The sequence below is a fragment of the Arachis hypogaea genome, chromosome 17, assembly GCF_003086295.3.
Source record: "Arachis hypogaea cultivar Tifrunner chromosome 17, arahy.Tifrunner.gnm2.J5K5, whole genome shotgun sequence".
Classification (NCBI taxonomy): domain Eukaryota; kingdom Viridiplantae; phylum Streptophyta; class Magnoliopsida; order Fabales; family Fabaceae; genus Arachis; species Arachis hypogaea.
In genome coordinates, this window is record NC_092052.1 from 70,535,629 (window position 1) to 70,554,941 (window position 19,313).

The window sequence follows — 19,313 nt, forward strand, 5'->3', positions numbered from 1 at the left end:
AACATCATTCACTTACGCTTCATTCCACAAAGCCTCCTAAGTTGGCCATCCGTTTCAAGCATACCATACTCAAGTGGGACAATAAAGCTAATAGAGATAAGTTTTACCCACTCAAATGAATGAGTAGACAGCAACCTAGGTAGAGAAGTCTCCAATGTTCTTGACAAAGCATATTCAACTCCCGTCCATCCTTTTCGAAGGACTTGCACCTCAATGTTGCTTTCAATTTCATCAGGAGAAGGTTCTTCAAACTCAAGGAGTTCACTTATGGATGCGAATTCATCACTAGTAGAACCTGATTCATGATCATCATCACCAACGGAACTTGCCTCTTGATCTATTCCATCCAATTCTTCATAGGGAACATACCTTGGAGGTTGTGCACTACCGTCCTCAGCATTAATTTCAAGCTTCTTGGAGGAATACTCTACAACTCTAGAGTCCCATGGAGGTTCAGCATCTCCTAAGTCTTCAACCACTTCTTCTTCTTCAACAATTACGGCTTCCTCCAATTGTTCCAATACAAAGCAACATTTCTCACTTTCCATTAGAGTTCCTAGTCTCTCCGTCATGCTACGCTCCTCATTAGATTCTCCACATGTAGCCATGGGGGTACTTTGAGTGTTAACGTGCAATGAAGCTAAATTATCTACTACCTCGGTCAAGGTAGCTATGAACTCTAGTGTCGTCCTTTGCATCTCTCTTTGCCCTTGAAGAAGAACACCAAGGGTGTCATCCATTGGAGAGCGGAGTGGACATGAGGGTTCATTGCTTGGGAGGAAGGGTTCATGATAGGAGGGTGGTTCATCATGATATGGATGTGGCGGTTCAACACTCTCCATCTTTTCCTCTTGTTGCACAACACACTCCAGTCCCTTGTTCTCAAGTTGAGATTTGTTATCCATGAGAGCTTCATGTGCTTTTTGGCTTTCCTCTCGCTCTATTTGATGGATGGTTGCTTGAAGTCGATCCATTGCTTCCTTAAAATGATCCTGTGGCACTTATTCCGCTTGGCTAACATAATTGGGATCATATTGTGGTTGAAAGCTCGCATACATTGGAGGTGGTGGTTCTTGGGAATAATTGTGTTGGAATTGGGGTGGTTCTGTGTATGGTTCATAGGGTGGTTGGTATGGTGGATATGGGTTAGGGTCATAAGAAAGTGTTGAGGAGGGGGTTCATAGGCATATGGTGGGGCTTGTTGGTAACTACAAGGGGTCCACCATAGCTATTGGATTGATATGCATCCTGGAATGGCTCTTGCTCATAGTAAGTTGGAAGGGGTTATTGCCAAGATGGTTGTCCATAAGCTTGAGGCTCCTCCCACCTTTGATTGTCCCAACCTTGATGCATATTCTCATTGTATCTTCCATTGCCTACAATATAATTTGAACCAAACTCATAGCCAAAGGGGTGAGAATTCAAAGCAGCAAATAAAAATAAAAACTAATAAAAATAAGCAATAAAGTCCTAAAACTAACAAAAGCTAACAAACAAGCAAAATGTAAATATATACAATAACCAATAATAAGGCACACGTTTGCAATTCTCCGGTGCAACGGCGCCAAAAACTTGACGGAAGAAAATTGCCGGTAAAGAATTTCAAAAAAATGTCGTGTTGCAAGTATAGTTCTAAACCAACAAATTATCCTCGGTCAATGTTTAAATTGTTTCTCACTTAAGCAAACCCAATAAAATTAACCGAAGCATTTAAATCTCGGGTCGTCTCTCAAGGAATTGCAGGGAAGTGTATTTATTATTGGTTATGAGATTGTATCTTTTTGGGTTTTGAGTTTAATAAGCAAGGAATGTAAATAATAAGAAAATAAGTTAACAACTAAAACGTCCTAGCAAGGGTTGAGAATCGAAATTCCTATCCTCATTATCATTGTCAATTGTGATGGTAATTGCAAATTGCTCTCACTTAGTTAACCTCTAACAATTGAAGGTAAGTCAAGTGAGCAAATCAACTTGAGTTCACAAGTCCTAATAAAAAACTAGAGTTAGTGAAGCTCAAGCCAACTAGTAACTTTTAATCACCAACTAACAAGAGACTTTGACAATTCAAGAGTCTCCAATTTACTCAATCCAAGCTAAGAATACAAAAATCTAATTTAAAATCTAACCAAGCATTTTATTAAACACTTTGAAGGCATAAAATAAAAGCATAGAAAATTGACAAGACATAGGAAATTCTAAGACTAACCAAAGCAAAGAAATAACTATAACAAAGCAATTGAACAATAAGAAACATAAAACATAAATTGAATTAATGAAAATTGAGAGTAACACATGAACTCATAAACTAAATTAGCAAAATAAAGGAATTAATAAGTAGAATTGAAGAACAAAGGTGCTAGGACAATAAATTGCAAGGAATTATAAATAAAAGTAGAAATTAAATCTAAATCTAAGAAAAATTGGATTAGAAACTTTAAACCTAGAGAGAGGAGAGAGCCTTTCTCTCTAGAATTCTACATCTAAACCTAAAGTTATGAATGGATGAAAAGTGAATGATTGATTCCCCCTTCCAGCTCCACTTTGCAGCCTCTAATCAGTATTTTCGGGCCTGAAACTGGGTCTAAAGCAGCCCAGAAATTGCCCCTAGCGTTTTCTGTAAATTGCACCATGTGACGCTCGTCACGCGTACGTGTCGATGGACTTTTCACTGGCCACGCGTAGGCATCAGCCATGCGTGCGGGTCATCTGTCGAATGAACCAGTCACGCGTACGCGTCGTCCATGCGTGCGCGTCGCTACCAGATTCTCAAAACTTCTACTTCTTGTGTTCTGATAAACCCATATTTTATGATATAATTTGTGCTCAAATTGTGTGTTTCTATCAATTCCTCACCCACTTATTCATGTAAATTGCATGGTTTTAATTTCCCTTCCTTATTTTATGATATAAGTGAAAAACATGTTTCCTATGCTTTAAAAATATTAATTTTAATTACCCTTTACTATCATTCGATGCCGTGATATGTCTGTTAAGTATTTTCAGATCTCATAGGGCAAGAATGGCTTAAGGGACAAAAAGGAAACATACAAAAATGGAAGGAAAACACAAAAATGGAGTTTTGAAGAAAAGGGCACCGACGCGAACGCATGACGACGCGAACGCATGCCTAGCGCGAAATGGCATCGACGCGTATGTGTGGACGACGCGGACGTGCGCCTTGAGCAGAACGCAAATGACGCGTACGCATGACCGACGCGTACGCGTGACAAGGAAAACGCCCAGATGACGTGAACGCGTGACCCACTCGGACGCGTGACAGACGCCACGTACAAAAATCTGCAGAAAATGCCCCCAGCGATTTCTGGACCCTTTTTCGGCCCAAATCCAAGCCAGAAACACAGAATATAAGCTAGAGAATAGAGGAATCAAAGGGGATACATATACAACATTGATAATTCATAATTTTAGGTTTTAGATGTGGTTTTTAGAGAGAGAGGCTCTCTCCTCTCTCTTAGGATTTAGGATTTAGATTTTTAGAATTAGGATTCCTCTAAAGTTTAGGATTATTTCTCTTTAATCACAGGTTCAATATTCCTTTAATTTATTTTCTACTTTTATTTATTTCACTACTTTAATTGTCATTTATCTTTTCAATTTGGCTTATGAACCATTCATGTTATGATTTTCTTAATTAATATATTTTGAGGTATTTCAGTTTTTATTTTGCTTTAATTTATTTATGAATGATTTCAATTCAAATTAGATTTATTTTCCCCTTTTGGCCTTGGTTAAGTAATTTATAACACTTGAGTTATCAACTCAGCTATTGATTGAAATTGGAATTCTTTGCTGGTTAATTTGCACTCCAATAACTCTAGTCTCTCCATAGGAGTTGATTAGGATCTGAGGATGAAATTAATTTGTCCACTTGACTTTTCTTTATTTAGTAAGGGTTAATTTAAGTGGGAGCAGAATCCAATTCTCTTCACACCTGATAAGGGTAACTAGGATAGGACTTCAATTTCTTATACCTTGCCAAGAGTTTTATTTATTTATTTAAATTAATTCCTACAGTTTACTTTCTTGTCATTTACTATTCTTGCTTTTTATCTTATACATTAAAAAACCCAAAAACATATCTTTATATATAACCAATAATAAATCATACTGCCCTGCAACTCCTTGAGAGACGACCCGAGGTTTAAATACATCGGTTATTTATTTTTATTGGGTTTTGTTACTTGTGACAACCAAACTTTTGTATGAAAGGATTTTCTGTTGGTTTAGAACTATATCTACGACGCGATTAATTTTATAAAAATTCTTTACCGACATAAAAACCCGTTCGTTAAAATGGCGCCGTTGCCGAGGAGTTACAATTGTGTTCCTTATTATTGGTTATTGTAAATATTTTCTTTTGCTTGTTTTTTTGTTTTTATTTTCGCTTTTAATTTTTATTATTTACTATGAATTCTCACCCCTATCGCTTTGAGTTTGGTTCTAATAATGTTGAAAGGAATGGAAGCTATAATAGGAACATGCATCAAGGTCAAAACAATCAGAGATGGACGGAGTCACGCGGATCTGATCAACCCTTTAGGCAGCAACACCTTCCAAGCTATCATGGACGACGACCATTCAATAATGCATGTCAGGACAATAGTTATGGTGGACCCCCTTGTAATTACCGACAAGCCCCATCATACGCCTATGAACCACCTCGTCAACATAGCTTTGAACCACCACACTCACAAGCCAACTACCACCATTCGCCTCCATATGACCCTAACTCGTATTCACCCCAATTCCAACCTAATTACTCCCGAGAACCACCACTTCCCTATGCACCATGTCCATATCCATCACTCCAAGAATCAAGGGAGCAACTCAAGGAAACATTCGAAAAATTTCATTCCACGCTTCACCAATTGAATCAAGTGATAAATAGACGACCTTCCCGACGTTCGGACACTCAAGGAACTCCCATGGCTTCATGTGGACAAACTAACAAAGAACGCAGTATGAAGGAGATACTAGAAACCCCACTGGACAGTACAGAGCATGATTTTGTACTGGAACAAGTGGAGGAAGCTGAAATTATAGAAGAAGAAGAATTGGTTGAAGACTTAGGAGACCCTGAACCTCCATGGGAATCCAGAATTGTGGAGAATTCCGTCAAGAAATTTACAATTGATGCTAAAGAGGATAGTGCACAACCTCCAAAGCAGGAATCTTATGAAGAACTGGACGGAATAACTCAACAAGCAAGTTTCCTTGATAATAATAACCGCAAGTCCAATTCTCCTAGTAATGAATTTGTATTCGCAAGTGAATTCTTTGAGATGGAAGTATCTTCCCCAAGTGAATACGAAGATGATGCAGACGTAGACTTTTTGCAACCTCCAACTTATGATTTGAGTGATGAGGAAGATATCGAAGACTTCGATCAAGACATGGCTACAGCTGAAGAAAATTGCAAAGAAGTGGAGGAATTCATAGAAGAATACAAGGGAGTAGAGCTTGCAAAACCCCTGGAAACACCTATCCCAAGGCCATTACCGCCCAATACAAACTTTAAGTGGGTAAAATCCTTAGCTTTTATCTTTACTTTTCCACTTGAGTATGGTTTACTTGAAACAGATGGTCAGCTTATAGCTCTTTGCGGCTTTAAAAGTAAAAAGGAAATGGTTCGTGCTCAAGGCTGGTATGCAAGATTCAATAAGGTTCCACACTTCAATTTGAAGTATGAGGATTGGTTTCGAGTTCGATTGAATGGGTCTCGGATAATGTTTGGCCATCTTAGTGAGAATGCAACTTCCAAACCGTCCGGCTGGAAAAATATAAATCAAGGCAAAGGCGGATATAAGAGCAAGATTTGGGATCCTGGAATCTATTCTGATATTCAACACCTCGAGAACCTGAGAACCTGTTTGAATTTACTCAAGGGCTTTCTGTGCCTAGTTTGGGACCCCGGAGGCTGCTGGCATTCCAAACAGTGGTGGAGATTTTTGGATGAATTCAAGCACAAGCCACCATATCAAAGGACTCCCCAAATGTCCAACTTAAGGACTTTAACTAAAAGTGCTAGGTGGGAGACAACCCACCATGGTATGATCGTTCCTTTTCAATTTTAATTTTATTTCGTTTTGTTTGTCTTAAAGTTTTGTTTTATTCTATTGAACCTGGAATTATTCATAACCTCCATATCGGCATTTACATTCTGCATTTTGCATATTGCATACTGCATAATTGCATAAAAAAAAATTTCACCCCACGCAAGCGTGCAGGCCATGCATGGGCATCGACTGGAAATCGATGTAAAGATCCGACGCCCAGAAAGTTGGGCTGGAATCGTGCGGCTGGTGTGCCTTTAGCACAAACTAGCCCACGCGTTCGCGTCCCTGACGCGAACGCATCACATACATTACGCACATCCCACACGAAAGCGTGAGCGACGCGTCCGCGTTGCGTGGATTTTATGGACCCCATTGGAAACAGAGAGTTGCGCCAAAACAACGCTAGAATTGTGCGTTTAGCACAATTTTCAGCGACGCATTCGCGTGCTTCACGTGTATGCGTCTCTTACCTTTTACCTAATTCACGCGATCGCATCAATGACGCGTTCGCATCAACACCCTTTTCGCCCAAATCACGCGATCGCGTGCTCCACGCGTTCGCGTGGATTCAAAAACACTAACCCCCATTCACGCGAAACCCTACCTATTCATGCGAAACCCCCCACCCGCCTCTACAACTTCTCTTCTCCCCCCAACCACCACCTCTCCCAGCCGCCCAGACCTGCCGCCGCGCCGCCATCCCAGCCACCGGACCGCCGCCGACGCCACCCCCTTCTTCTTCTTTCCCCCTTCCCTTCTTCCCCTCCTCTTCTCCCCTTTCCTCCTCCTTCCATAGCCACTAACCCCCACTGCCGCCGCTTCCATCACCACGCCCCACCACCGTGCCACCACCAGCCACCACAACCCAACCCTCAACCCCTTCTCTCTTTCCCCCCTTAACCCTCAACCACCTACAACCACCAAACCGCTCCTGCCTCCACCTCGGACCGCCACCACACCGCCACCCATTGCCGCTGCGTCACCAACACCACCACCATCTCTCTGAGCCTATTTTCTGTTTCTACACACCAGGTTCTGCCGACCACCGATTTCGTTTTCTGATTAGTCAGTTAGTTGCATATTTTACAGTTTTTGTTCAAAATAGGATAGTTAGAGATGCATGATTGTAGTGGATTTTAGGTGGTTAGGTAGCTAGGATGTGGTTAGTGGATTTAGGCCTGATAATTGCACCGTTCGTGCTACCTGTTTTTTATCTGATTTGCAATTCTGAATATGTTGTGATGATTCTGTTCATATGTTGTTCTTCATATTTGATGTTGCTGTTGACCTGTTCTTTACTGTTCTTACTAATTGTTAATCTTTTTCGCACTATTTAATTTCATATGAACTGATTTTTCCTGCTGTTTACTACCCGGGAACATCCAATTTTAGCCGGAATGCTGCCCAATTTTCTGCAAATTTTTGGTTTAATCTACTCCATTCATGTATTGGTTTGAAAACTCATTATTTTGCATTACTTGGCTACAACCAAACCAATTCATGAATGCACGGGCTAGCATTCTTATTCCTTTTGGTTCCCTGAGTACTAAATTTCTTATTGATGATTTTATTCTCACTTTACACTTACTTTATCTATAGGAATTATCATCAATAAACTGCAATCCTTGCTTGAATATGAGTTGATTGTTCCTGAACTTTGTGAAATTCTTGGTAACTAGGAAAACTATTCTCATGCCACTCACTTTAACTTCCTTTTTAACTACTAACTAGTTTAGCTTTCTAACTTCTCTTTTTGGTTTTTACCTAACTACTTTAACTTCCTAACTCAAGGCATGATTACTATTTTTCCTAATTAACTTGAATTCCACTTATAATATATTTTGGATTGTGATTTTTAATTTCCGACTTTTAACTCGAATTCAATCCAAAATGTACATATATTTACCTCATTTCATGCTTCTATTACTCTTTTACCTTTATGCTTACATTGACAAATTCCTACTTGCCTACTTATTTTCCTGCTTTAATTCTTCAATTATACCCTGCTACTTCTGCTTTTCAGGATGTCTGATCCCCAAAGGAAAGGAAAAGGCAAGGCAACCACAGGCAAATAAAAAAGAGGAGAATCTTCTACCTCTATCCTGGATCTCCTTTACGACGATTCTTGGCGAAAAAAGAACTTTACCCCACAAGAAAAGGCCGACCAGCTCTTCATTGCCACAGATCAAGTCAAATTTGCAAACAGATACTGTGAGCTCAAGTATCCAGTGTTTGCCACTGCCAAGAACCTCTACCTGGAGAGAACTCTTAAAATTCCAGAAGAACTCACCCAGTACACTTCCAAACAGATAAAACAAAGAGGTTGGTTCTTCATGGAAAGGAACTTGATAGAGGTCAATGCTTCCTGGGTCAGAGAATTTTACTGTAACTATTTCAAGACCTCCCTGGATGCAGTGCACCTCAGAGGGAAAACGATTTTAGTCACTAAGGAAGCTATTGAGGACATCCTCCAGCTTCAGCCTAAGTCAGATCAGCCTGACGGTTACCAAAAGGCTGAAGAGGATATGAGATACATGAGATTTGACTGGGATGCAGTCAAGCAGAGAATAGCCCTTGATCCTACTGCCCCATGGGTCATGGGAAAGAATACAGTGATGCCTAAGGGAATCAAGCTGATATATTTGAATGATGAGGCTCGGCTTTGGCAGCAGATCCTGAGTAATTACGTGATGCCGAGCATTCATGAGACAGAGGTACCCGCTGCTATGATCACCCTTATCTGGTGTGTGATGGAGGGTAAGGACCTGTATCTTCCATGTTTCATCAGGTATTATATGGCCAGGGTCCATATCAGAGGCACTCTCCCTTTCCCTTATCTGATCACCCAGCTAGGCCGCCGAGCTGACGTGCCTTGGGAGCTGGCTGATGAGAAGCCAACTGCTGCAGACTGCAAGAAGATCATTCCTCACAGCAGGAAGTTTCTGGCTTTAGGGTACAGACCTTCTTTCCTCACTGCCTCGGGTGAGGCAGCCACATCTTTAGATGCCCCTTCTGCATCCACTGCTGTACTAGCCCCATCCACTACACCTCCACCTACTCCTGAGCCCATTTATCATCTGGTGCACCGCCGCTTCGCACGCCTGGATCGTATGGAGCGTCGCCAGAAGTGACGCTATGAGCACCTAAAGTTGATGATCCGATCCGACAGCGACACCCCCTCCGAGCCTAACTTCGCTTCTGACCCTTCTGATGTGGAGGCGGATGATCATGAGGAGGAGGCACATGCCCAGGCTGAGCAGGAAGGACCTGAGTAGGCTGCACCATACCATGAGGAGCCCACCAGATCCAGGCCGCAGATCTAGAGATTCCTCTACAGACAGAGCCTCCGCTTCAGCAGGTAGCTCCTCCTACACTTACAGAGACTACAGATCCTCAGCCTACCACGGAGTCACCAGCAGCCCATCCTTCCAGATATGACACTTCTCACACCCAGCCTGAGTGAGCATCGAGGACGATGCTTTTGTTTAAGTGTGGAGAGGTCGCTATCTCTGGCATACTTTATTTTGGTGAACCACTCTTCAGACACTTTTTTTTATCCTATTTTGCTTATTTTTCTGTATTTTTATTTTTATTTCTATTTTTATCTTTTATTTTATTTTTATCTTATCTTGTCTTTTAGGACTTGCAAATTTTTTTTTCTGTATTTTTACAGTAATTCTGCATTTTACACCTTAGTTTATATATTTATCTTAGATATTTAGTTTAGTCTAGTTGCAATTTTAGTTATTAAGTTGTGATATAGAACATATAGATTAATTAGTTTAGTTTACCCTTTTAGCATACGATAACATGGATTAATTGAAAATAAAAAGAGTAAACTAAAAAATTTAGCATAACAAAATCACAACAATCCACACACTGTATATATATATATATATATTGGTTAATTTACACAACATTTTTCAAGGAAGAACACTAAGATTTTAAGAGCCACCCTAAGATTCACATTGAGAATAATGGGAACCCTTGATTTCTACTTGCATGACATACATAACTGATATATGGTTTTTGATCCAGAGAACACACAACCTGTGAGTTTTTTAGCTTATTTGTATGGTTACATTATTTAACCATAATTATTTCATTCTTGTGTGTTTGCCCTTCTTTTTTATTCTGGTAATCTTTACTTTGTTTTAATCTATATGTCCAATATAGAATATAGATACATACCAAGAGATGATTGAGGCCATCATTTAAATTTTTTCCTCACTTATCCCAAATAAGCTTACCTTTTACATCACCCTTGTTAGCCCCCTTGAGCTTTTAATCCCCTCTTATTTTATAATCACATTACTAGCCTTAAGCAGAAAAACAAATTAAAAACCCCAAGTTGAATCCTTGGTTAGCTTAAGATAGAGATTGTGTATCCACTAAGTGTGGAGAAACATGGGAACATGGGTTGATAGGAAAGGATTAACTCTATAAAGTAATAAGGATTTTGGGAGCATGCTCATGTAAAACAAATTTAAATACCATCTGCATTGATATATGTTCTGTTTATATTTCAGATAAAAAAAATCCTTTTAGTTAAATAAGTAAATAAGGGGACAAAATTACCCCAATGATAAGTTTAGTAAAGAAATCAATGCACATGAGATAAGAATAAAATTAAAATTGGTACATGAGTATGTATTAAGAAAGAGAAAAATTAGGAACCCCAAGGAAGTTATAAATTATATAGAATATGTATATGTTAGGTGAGACCTTAGACTAATCAAGGATTCACTTTGTTAGCTCACTTAGCCTTATATATATACCCTTACCCTTACCTTGACCCCATTACAATCTTTAAAAGACCTCATGATCTTTGTATGTCTGTATTCAATATTTGTTGATTGGTTAGATGAAGAACAAAGTTTTAGAAAGCAAGAATAGAAAAGAATAGAGTGATTAACCCCAAATACTGAGTGACTAAAGAGTAAACACAAATCCAGTGAGGGTTCAATAGCTCATCACCATATATCTCTGTTTAAATATTTAATTGTCTTGCAATCTTATGAAATATTTTAACCTAACTCAATTGTGACAGTGCTTTAACATGATTTAGGTTTGGCTATACATATATAATTCCTTGAAAATATGAATTTGATTAACCACATGTAAGCTCTATATATATAGGTGGGTGATAATTAAAATTGCATGATACATGTAGGTAGTTTGCATTTAGAATAGATTGCATTGCATGAGATTCCACCATTCTAACTTTACCCTTTCTCTTGGATTTAGCATGAGGACATGCTATTGTTTAAGTGTGGGGAGGTTGATAAACCCATATTTTATGATATAATTTGTGCTCAAATTGAGTGTTTCTATCAATTCTTCACACACTTATCCATGTAAATTGCATGGTTTTACTTTCCCTTACTTATTTTATGATATAAGTGAAAAACATGTTTCCTATGCTTTAAAAATATTAATTTTAATTACCCTTTACTATCATTCGATGCCGTGATATGTGTGTTAAGTATTTTCAGATCTCATAGGGTAGGAATGGCTTAAGGGACAAAAAGGAAACATACAAAAATGGAAGGAAAACACAAAAATGGAGTTTTGAAGAAAAGGGTAGCAACGCGAACGCATGGACGACGCGAACGCATGCCTAGCGCGAAATGGCATCGACGCGTACGCGTGGACGACGCGGACGCGCGCCTTGAGCAGAACGCAAATGACGCGTACGCGTGACAAGGAAAACGCCCAGATGACGCGAACGCGTGACCCACTCGGACGCGTGACAGACGCCACGTACAAAAATTTGTAGAAAATGCCCCCAGCGATTTCTGGACCCTTTTTCAGCCCAAATCCAAGCCAGAAACACAAAATATAAGCTAGAGAATAGAGGAATCAAAGGAGATATGTATACAACATTGATAATTCATAATTTTAGGTTTTAGATGTAGTTTTTAGAGAGAGAGGCTCTCTCCTCTCTCTTAGGATTTAAGATTTAGATTTTTAGAATTAGGATTCTTCTCAAGTTTAGGATTATTTCTCTTCAATCACAGGTTCAATATTCCTTTAATTTATTTTCTACTTTTATTTATTCCACTACTTTAATTGTCATTTATCTTTTCAATTTGGCTTATGAACCATTCATGTTATGATTTTCTTAATTAATATATTTTGAGGTATTTCAAATTTTATTTTGCTTTAATTTATTTATGAATGATTTCAATTCAAATTAGATTTATTTTCCCCTTTTGGCCTTGGTTAAGTAATTTATAACACTTGAGTTATCAACTCAGCTGTTGATTGAAATTGGATTCTTTGTTAGTTAATTTGCACTCCAATAACTCTAGTCTCTCCATAGGGGTTTACTAGGATCTGAGGATCAAATTAATTTGTCTACTTGACTTTCCTTTATTTAGTAAGGGTTAATTTAAGTGGGAGCAGAATCCAATTCTCTTCACACCTGATAAGGGTAACTAGGATAGGACTTCAATTCCTTATACCTTGCCAAAAGTTTTATTTATTTATTTAAATTAATTCTTACAGTTTACTTTCTTGCCATTTACTATTCTTGCTTTTTATCTTATACATTAAAAAACCCAAAAACATATCTTTATATATAACCAATAATAAATCATACTGCCCTACAACTCCTTGAGAGACGACCCGAGGTTTAAATACTTCGGTTATTTATTTTTATTGGGTTTTGTACAAAAGGATTTTCTGTTGGTTTAGAACTGTACCAACGATGCGATTAATTTTAGAAAAATTCTTTACCGACATAAAAACCCGTTCGTCATGTTCCTTCTACTTTTGCATGCTTCTTTTCCATCCTTTAAGCCATTCCTGCCCTGTCAACCTTGAAAACACTTAACATACATATCACAGCATCGATGGTAGTAAAAGAAGATTAAAAATTAGCAAATTTAAGGCTAAAGAAGCATGTTTTGAATCATAGCACAAAATTAGGAAGGAAAATGTAAAACATGCGAATTATATGAATAAGTGTGAGAATAATGGATAAAATTCACTTAATTCAATACAAAATAAACCATAAAATAGTGGTTTATCAATTACCCTCTCCTAGAACCCTATAACAATTTGCACCACTATCTAAAGCAACAAATTTGTTAAAACTAAATGCTATTAGGAACCAGCAATGTCACCTTTATTATCACACAGATAAAGTAGCTACATTAACACATCAAAAAATAAATGAAATGGAAGAAAAATAAAAAATAAAAAGAATCTAAATTGAACAAAATGAAGAGCATAATGAGAAGAAAGAAAAAACTGTGGTACCGCAAGAAGAGGCGGAGCAAGTGACGGAGAAGTGCGGTTTTAGGTTGAAAGGGTGTGAAAATGTAGCGTTTAAGGTGTAAGAACCGGAATAACCATTTTAATAAAATAATAATTTAATTGCCTGGAATAGGTTCAAAAATATAGAAATGATATTTTGAAAATAAAAAGGTGAAAATTGATATCAATGAATTTTTCTGAGTGGGAAAATGTATCTTTTGTGGAATTTTTTTTTATAAAAATGCATTCTGGTGCTTAAGCCAGTGATATCAGCTCTAGTTTGTCCGGTACCGTGTATTGAGAAAAATAAGATTTTGAAAATTGAATTTATTGTTTTGAAAGGACAAAAAAAATTTAGAATCGAAAATCAGGCACTAATCTTAAATGTTTTGGCCCAAAGTGGGCCAAACGAGCTAAAAAAGCTAACGGGTTGGATCGGGTCCAACGTATATATGCTCTATTAATGAGCTTTCAGCTCATTTTAATGGAAAGAGAGATAGAGAACTCGGGTAGATGAGAAGAGAGGAGAAGAAGACAATGTTACTATTAATCTCCTCCTTCTTTTGGCCAAAACTTGAGCTACGGTGCTCTGATTGACGAGCCGTTTGCGGTCATGCGAAACTCTTACTAAGCCCATCATTTATAGCTAAGTTTTGCTAGTAAGATTTCGAAACTCAAGCTCCAGTGTCCAGCCCTAACAATTTTGCATTTTTACGTTTGGTTTTTGAGTAGATTTTGTGATTTTGTTTGTTTAGGGGTGATCTAGCATTGGAATATTGATGGGTTTTGCCCCTAATATCATTGGGTATGGTAAGTTTCTTTAAACCCTTGTGTTTAGTTGTTTTTGGGAACCCTAGGTTTGATGTTGGTATGTTATATGATGTTAGATTGAGTTTTCATGTTTGTTAGAGTTGGTTTAAGGCTTTGGATTGAGCTTGGTGGCTTCGTTTTAGTATTTAGTGGATTTTGGGAATCGGCCAAGGTATGATTTCGGTTTTTTTTATGTAATATGTAATGTTTATAGATGATGAGCGGATAATTTATACGCTTTTTGGCATTGTTTTTAGTATGTTTTTAGTAGAATCTAGTCACTTTTAGGGATGTTTTCATCAGTTTTTATGTTAAATTCACATTTCTGGACTTTACTATGAGTTTGTGTTTTTTCTGTGATTTCAAGTATTTTCTGGCTGAAATTGAGGGACTTGAGCAAAAATCAGATTCAGAGGTTGAAGAAGGACTGCTGATGCTGTTGGATTCTGACCTCCCTGCACTCAAAATGGATTTTCTGGAGCTACAGAACTCAAAAAGGTGCGCTTCTAATTGCATTGGAAAGTAGACATCCAGCGCTTTCCAGCAATATATAATAGTCCATACTTTGCTTAAGTTTAGATGACGTAAACTGGCGTTCAATGCCAGCTCTCTGCCCAATTCTGGCGTCCAGCGCCAGAAACAAGTTGCAAAGTGGAGTTCAACACCCAAACTGGCACAAAAGCCAGCGTTCAACTCCAAGAAGGACCTCTACACGTGCAACACTCAAGCTCAGCCCAAGCACACACCAAGTGGGCCCCGGAAGTGGATTTATGCATCATTTACTTACTTCTGTAAACCCTAGTAGCTAGTTTATTATAAATAGGACTTTTTATTACTGTATTAGACATCTTTTGATCACTTTTAGATCTCTAGACCTCCATGGGAGGCTGGCCACTCGGCCATGCTTACCCTCTATTCACTTATGTATTTTCAACGGTAGAGTTTCTACACTCCATAGATTAAGGTGTGGAGCTCTGCTGTTCCTCAAAGATTAATGCAAAGTACTACTGTTTTCTATTCAGTTCATCTTATTTCGCTTCTAAGATATTCATTCGCACTTCAACCTGAATGTGATGAACGTGACAATCATCATCATTCCCTATGAACGCGTGCCTGACAACCACTTCCGTTCTACATTAGATTGAATGAGTATCTCTTAGATCTCTTAATCAAAATCTTCGTGGTATAAGCTAGATTGATGGCGGCATTCATGAGAGTCCGGAAAGTCTAAACCTTGTCCGTGGTATTCCGAGTAGGACTCTGGGATTGAATGACTATGACGAACTCCAAACTCGCGAGTGCTGTGCGTAGTGACAGACGCAAAAGAATAGTAAATTCTATTCTAGTACGATCGAGAACCTCCAAGATGATTAGCCATGCAGTGACAGCGCATCGGAACATTTTCACAGAGAGGAATAGGATGCAACCAACGACAAGGGTGATGCCTCCAGACGATTAGCCGTGCTGTGACAGAGCATTTGGACCATTTTCCCGAGAGGATTGAAAGTAACCATTGGCACCGGTGACATCGTTACAAAAAGCCAACCATAGAAAGGAGTAAGACTGATTGGATGAAGACAGCAGGAAAGCAGAGGTTCAGAGGAACGAAAGCATCTTTATGCGCTTATCTGAAATTCTCACCAATGATTTACATAAGTATTTCTATCCTTATTTTAGTATTAATTTCGAAAACTCCATAACTATTTTATATCCGCCTGACTGAGATTTACAAGGTGACCATAGCTTGCTTCATACCAACAATCTCCGTGGGATCGACTCTTACTCACGTAAGGTTTATTACTTGAACGACCCAGTGCACTTGCTGGTTAGTTATGCGAAGTTGTGAAGATTTGTTTAGACCATGGTTCTGTGCATCCGTTTTTGGTGCCATCGCCAGGGAATCAATTTCGAACAACAATTCACAACCTGAGTAACAATTTCGCATACCAAGTTTTTGGCGCCGTTGCCGGGGATTGTTCGAGTTTGGACAACTGACGGTTCATCTTGTTGCTCAGATTAGGTAATTTTCTTTTTGTTTTGTTTTCAAAAATTTTTCAAAAATCTTTCAAAAATTTCTCATTTGTTTTCGAAAAAAATTTAAAAAAAAATGTTTTCAAAAACATATTTTTCTTCAGAATTTTTAAGAATGAATTCTAGAGTTTCATGAAGCATGTTGAAGCATGCTGGCTATAAAACCATGTCTAAATTCTTTTGGACAGAGGTTTTGGATTAAAATTGAATGAATTACTCCCATATTCATGCTAAAGCTTGACTGGCTATTAAGCCATGTCTAACCCTCAGATTGGAGCTTTAGATTAAGATTGTAAGATTCCTGGAATTCATATTAAAAATTTTGGAATCCTTATTTTTCTTTTTCAAATGATTTTCAAAAAAATTTAAAATAAAAATACAAAAAAATCATAAAATTATAAAAATAAAAAATATTTCATGTTTCTTGTTTGAGTCATGTGTCATGTTATAAGTTTGGTGTCAATTGCATATGCATCTTGCATTTTTCGAAAAATTCATTCATTCATAGTGTTCTTCATGATCTTCAAGTTGTTCTTGGTAAGTCTTCTTGTTTGATCTTGATGTTTTCTTGTTTTGTGTCTTTTCTTGTTTTTCACATGCATTTTTGCATCCATAGAGTCTAAACAGGAAAGATTTCTAAGTTTGGTGTCTTGCATGTTTTCTTTGTATCAAAAATTTTTCAAAAATATGTTCTTGATGTTCATCTTGACATTCAAAGTGTTCTTGGTGTTCATCTTGACATTCATAGCATTCTTGCATGCATTCATTGTTTTGATCTAAAAATTTTCATGCATTGCATAATTTTCATGTTTTTCTCTCTCATTATTAAAAATTCAAAAATAAAAAAATATCTTTCCCTTTTTCTTCTCATAAAATTGAAAATTTGGATTGACTTTTTCAAAAATTTTTTAAAAATCTAGTTGTTTCTTATGAGTCAAATCAAATTTTCAATTTAAAAATCTGATCTTTTTCAAAATCTTTTTCAAAAATCAAATCTTTTTCATTTTTCTTAGTTATTTTCGAAAATTATAAAAATATTTTTCAAAAATATTTTTCTTAATTTTATCTTATAATTTTCGAAAATATCATCAACAATTAATGTTTTGATTCAAAAATTTTAAGTTTGTTACTTGCTTGTTAAGAAAGATTCAAACTTTAAGTTCTAGAATCATATCTTGTGATTTCTTGTGAATCAAGTCATTATTTGTGATTTTAAAAATCAAATCTTTTTCAAAACTAATTTCAATCATATCTTTTCAAAAATATCTTTTTATCTTATCTTTTTCAAAATCATACCTTTTTCAAAAATTTGATTTCAATATATCTTTTCTAACTTCCTAACTTCTTATCTTTTCAAAATTTGTTTCAACTAACTAACTAACTTTTTGTTTATTTCTTATCTTTTTCAAAACTACCTAACTAACTCTCTCTCTCTCTCTCTAATTTTCGAAAATATCTTCCCTCTTTTTCAAAATTTCTTTTTAATCAACTAATTATTTTAATTTTTGATTTTAATTTTCGAAAATTACTAACCTTTTTCAAAAACTATTTTTGAAAATCACTAACCCTTTTTGAAAAAAATAATTTTCGAAAATCCTTCTCCCTCATCTCCTTCTAACTATTTATTCATCTACTAACACTTCTCTTCATCTCACATCACTGCTCCTATCCTTACCTTTGTGTTTGGATTCTTCATTCTTCTTCACCCCTATTCCTTTTCTTCTTCTACTAACAATAAGGAACCTCTTTACTGTGACATAGAGGATTCCTCTTCTTTTCTTGTTCTCTTCTCTTTCTTATGAGCAGGAACAAGGAAAAAGGCATTCTTGTTGAAGCTGATCCAGAACCTGAAAGGACTCTGAAGAGGAAACTAAGAGAAGCTAAATTACAACAATCCAGAGACAACCTTATTGAAAATTTCGAACAAGTAAGGGAAATGGCAGCCGAACCCAACAACAATAATGCAAGGAGAATGCTTGGTGACTTTACTGCACCTAATTCTAATTTACATGGAAGAAGCATCTCCATTCCTACCATTGGAGCAAACAATTTTGAGCTGAAACCTCAGCTAGTTTCTCTGATGCAGCAGAACTGCAAGTTTCATGGACTTCCATCTGAAGATCCTTTTCAGTTCTTAACTGAATTCTTGCAGATCTGTGATACTGTTAAGACTAATGGAGTAGATCCTGAAGTCTACAGGCTCATGCTTTTCCCTTTTGCTGTAAGAGACAGAGCTAGAATATGGTTGGACTCTCAACCCAAAGACAGCCTGAACTCTTGGGATAAGCTGGTCACGGCTTTCTTAGCCAAGTTCTTTCCTCTTCAAAAGTTGAGAAAGCTTAGAGCTGATGTTCAAACCTTCAGACAGAAAGAAGGTGAATCCCTCTATGAAGCTTGGGAAAGATACAAGCAACTGACCAAAAAGTGTCCTTCTGACATGCTTTCAGAATGGACCATCCTGGATATATTCTATGATGGTTTATCTGAGCTATCAAAGATGTCATTGGATACTTCTGCAGATGGATCCATTCACCTAAAGAAAATGCCTACAGAAGCTCAAGAACTCATTGACATGGTTGCTAATAACCAGTTCATGTACACTTCTGAGAGGAATCCTGTGAGTAATGGGACGCCTATGAAGAAGGAAGTTCTTGAAATTGATACTCTGAATGTCATACTGGCTCAGAATAAAATATTGACTCAGCAAGTCAATATGATTTCTCAGAGTCTGACTGGAATGCAAGCTGCATCCAACAGTACTCAAGAGGCTTCTTATGAAGAAGAAGCTTATGATCCTGAGAACCCTGCAATAGCAGAGGTAAATTACATGGGTGAACCATATGGAAACACCTATAATCCATCATGGAGAAATCATCCAAATCTCTCATGGAAGGATCAAAGGCCCCAATAAGGCTTTAATAATGGTGGAAGAAACAGGTTTAGCAATAGCAAACCTTTTCCATCATCCACTCAGCAACAGACAGAGAACTCTGAACAAAGTACCTCTAATCTAGCAAACTTAGTCTCTGATCTATCCAAGGCCACTGCAAGTTTCATGAATGAAACAAGGTCTTCCATTAGAAATTTGGAAGCACACGTGGGCCAGCTGAGTAAAAGGATCACTGAAATCCC

At 37.5% G+C, this 19,313-nt stretch overlaps 1 non-coding gene across 1 annotated transcript; it reads right to left on the bottom strand.

The window, feature by feature from the left end:
- Positions 1-18,516: 18,516 nt before the first annotated feature.
- LOC112767755 (small nucleolar RNA R71) lies at positions 18,517-18,624 on the bottom strand. The gene has a single exon (XR_003185195.1). It is a non-coding gene; the product is annotated as a small nucleolar RNA R71 (small nucleolar RNA).
- Positions 18,625-19,313: the final 689 nt, after the last annotated feature.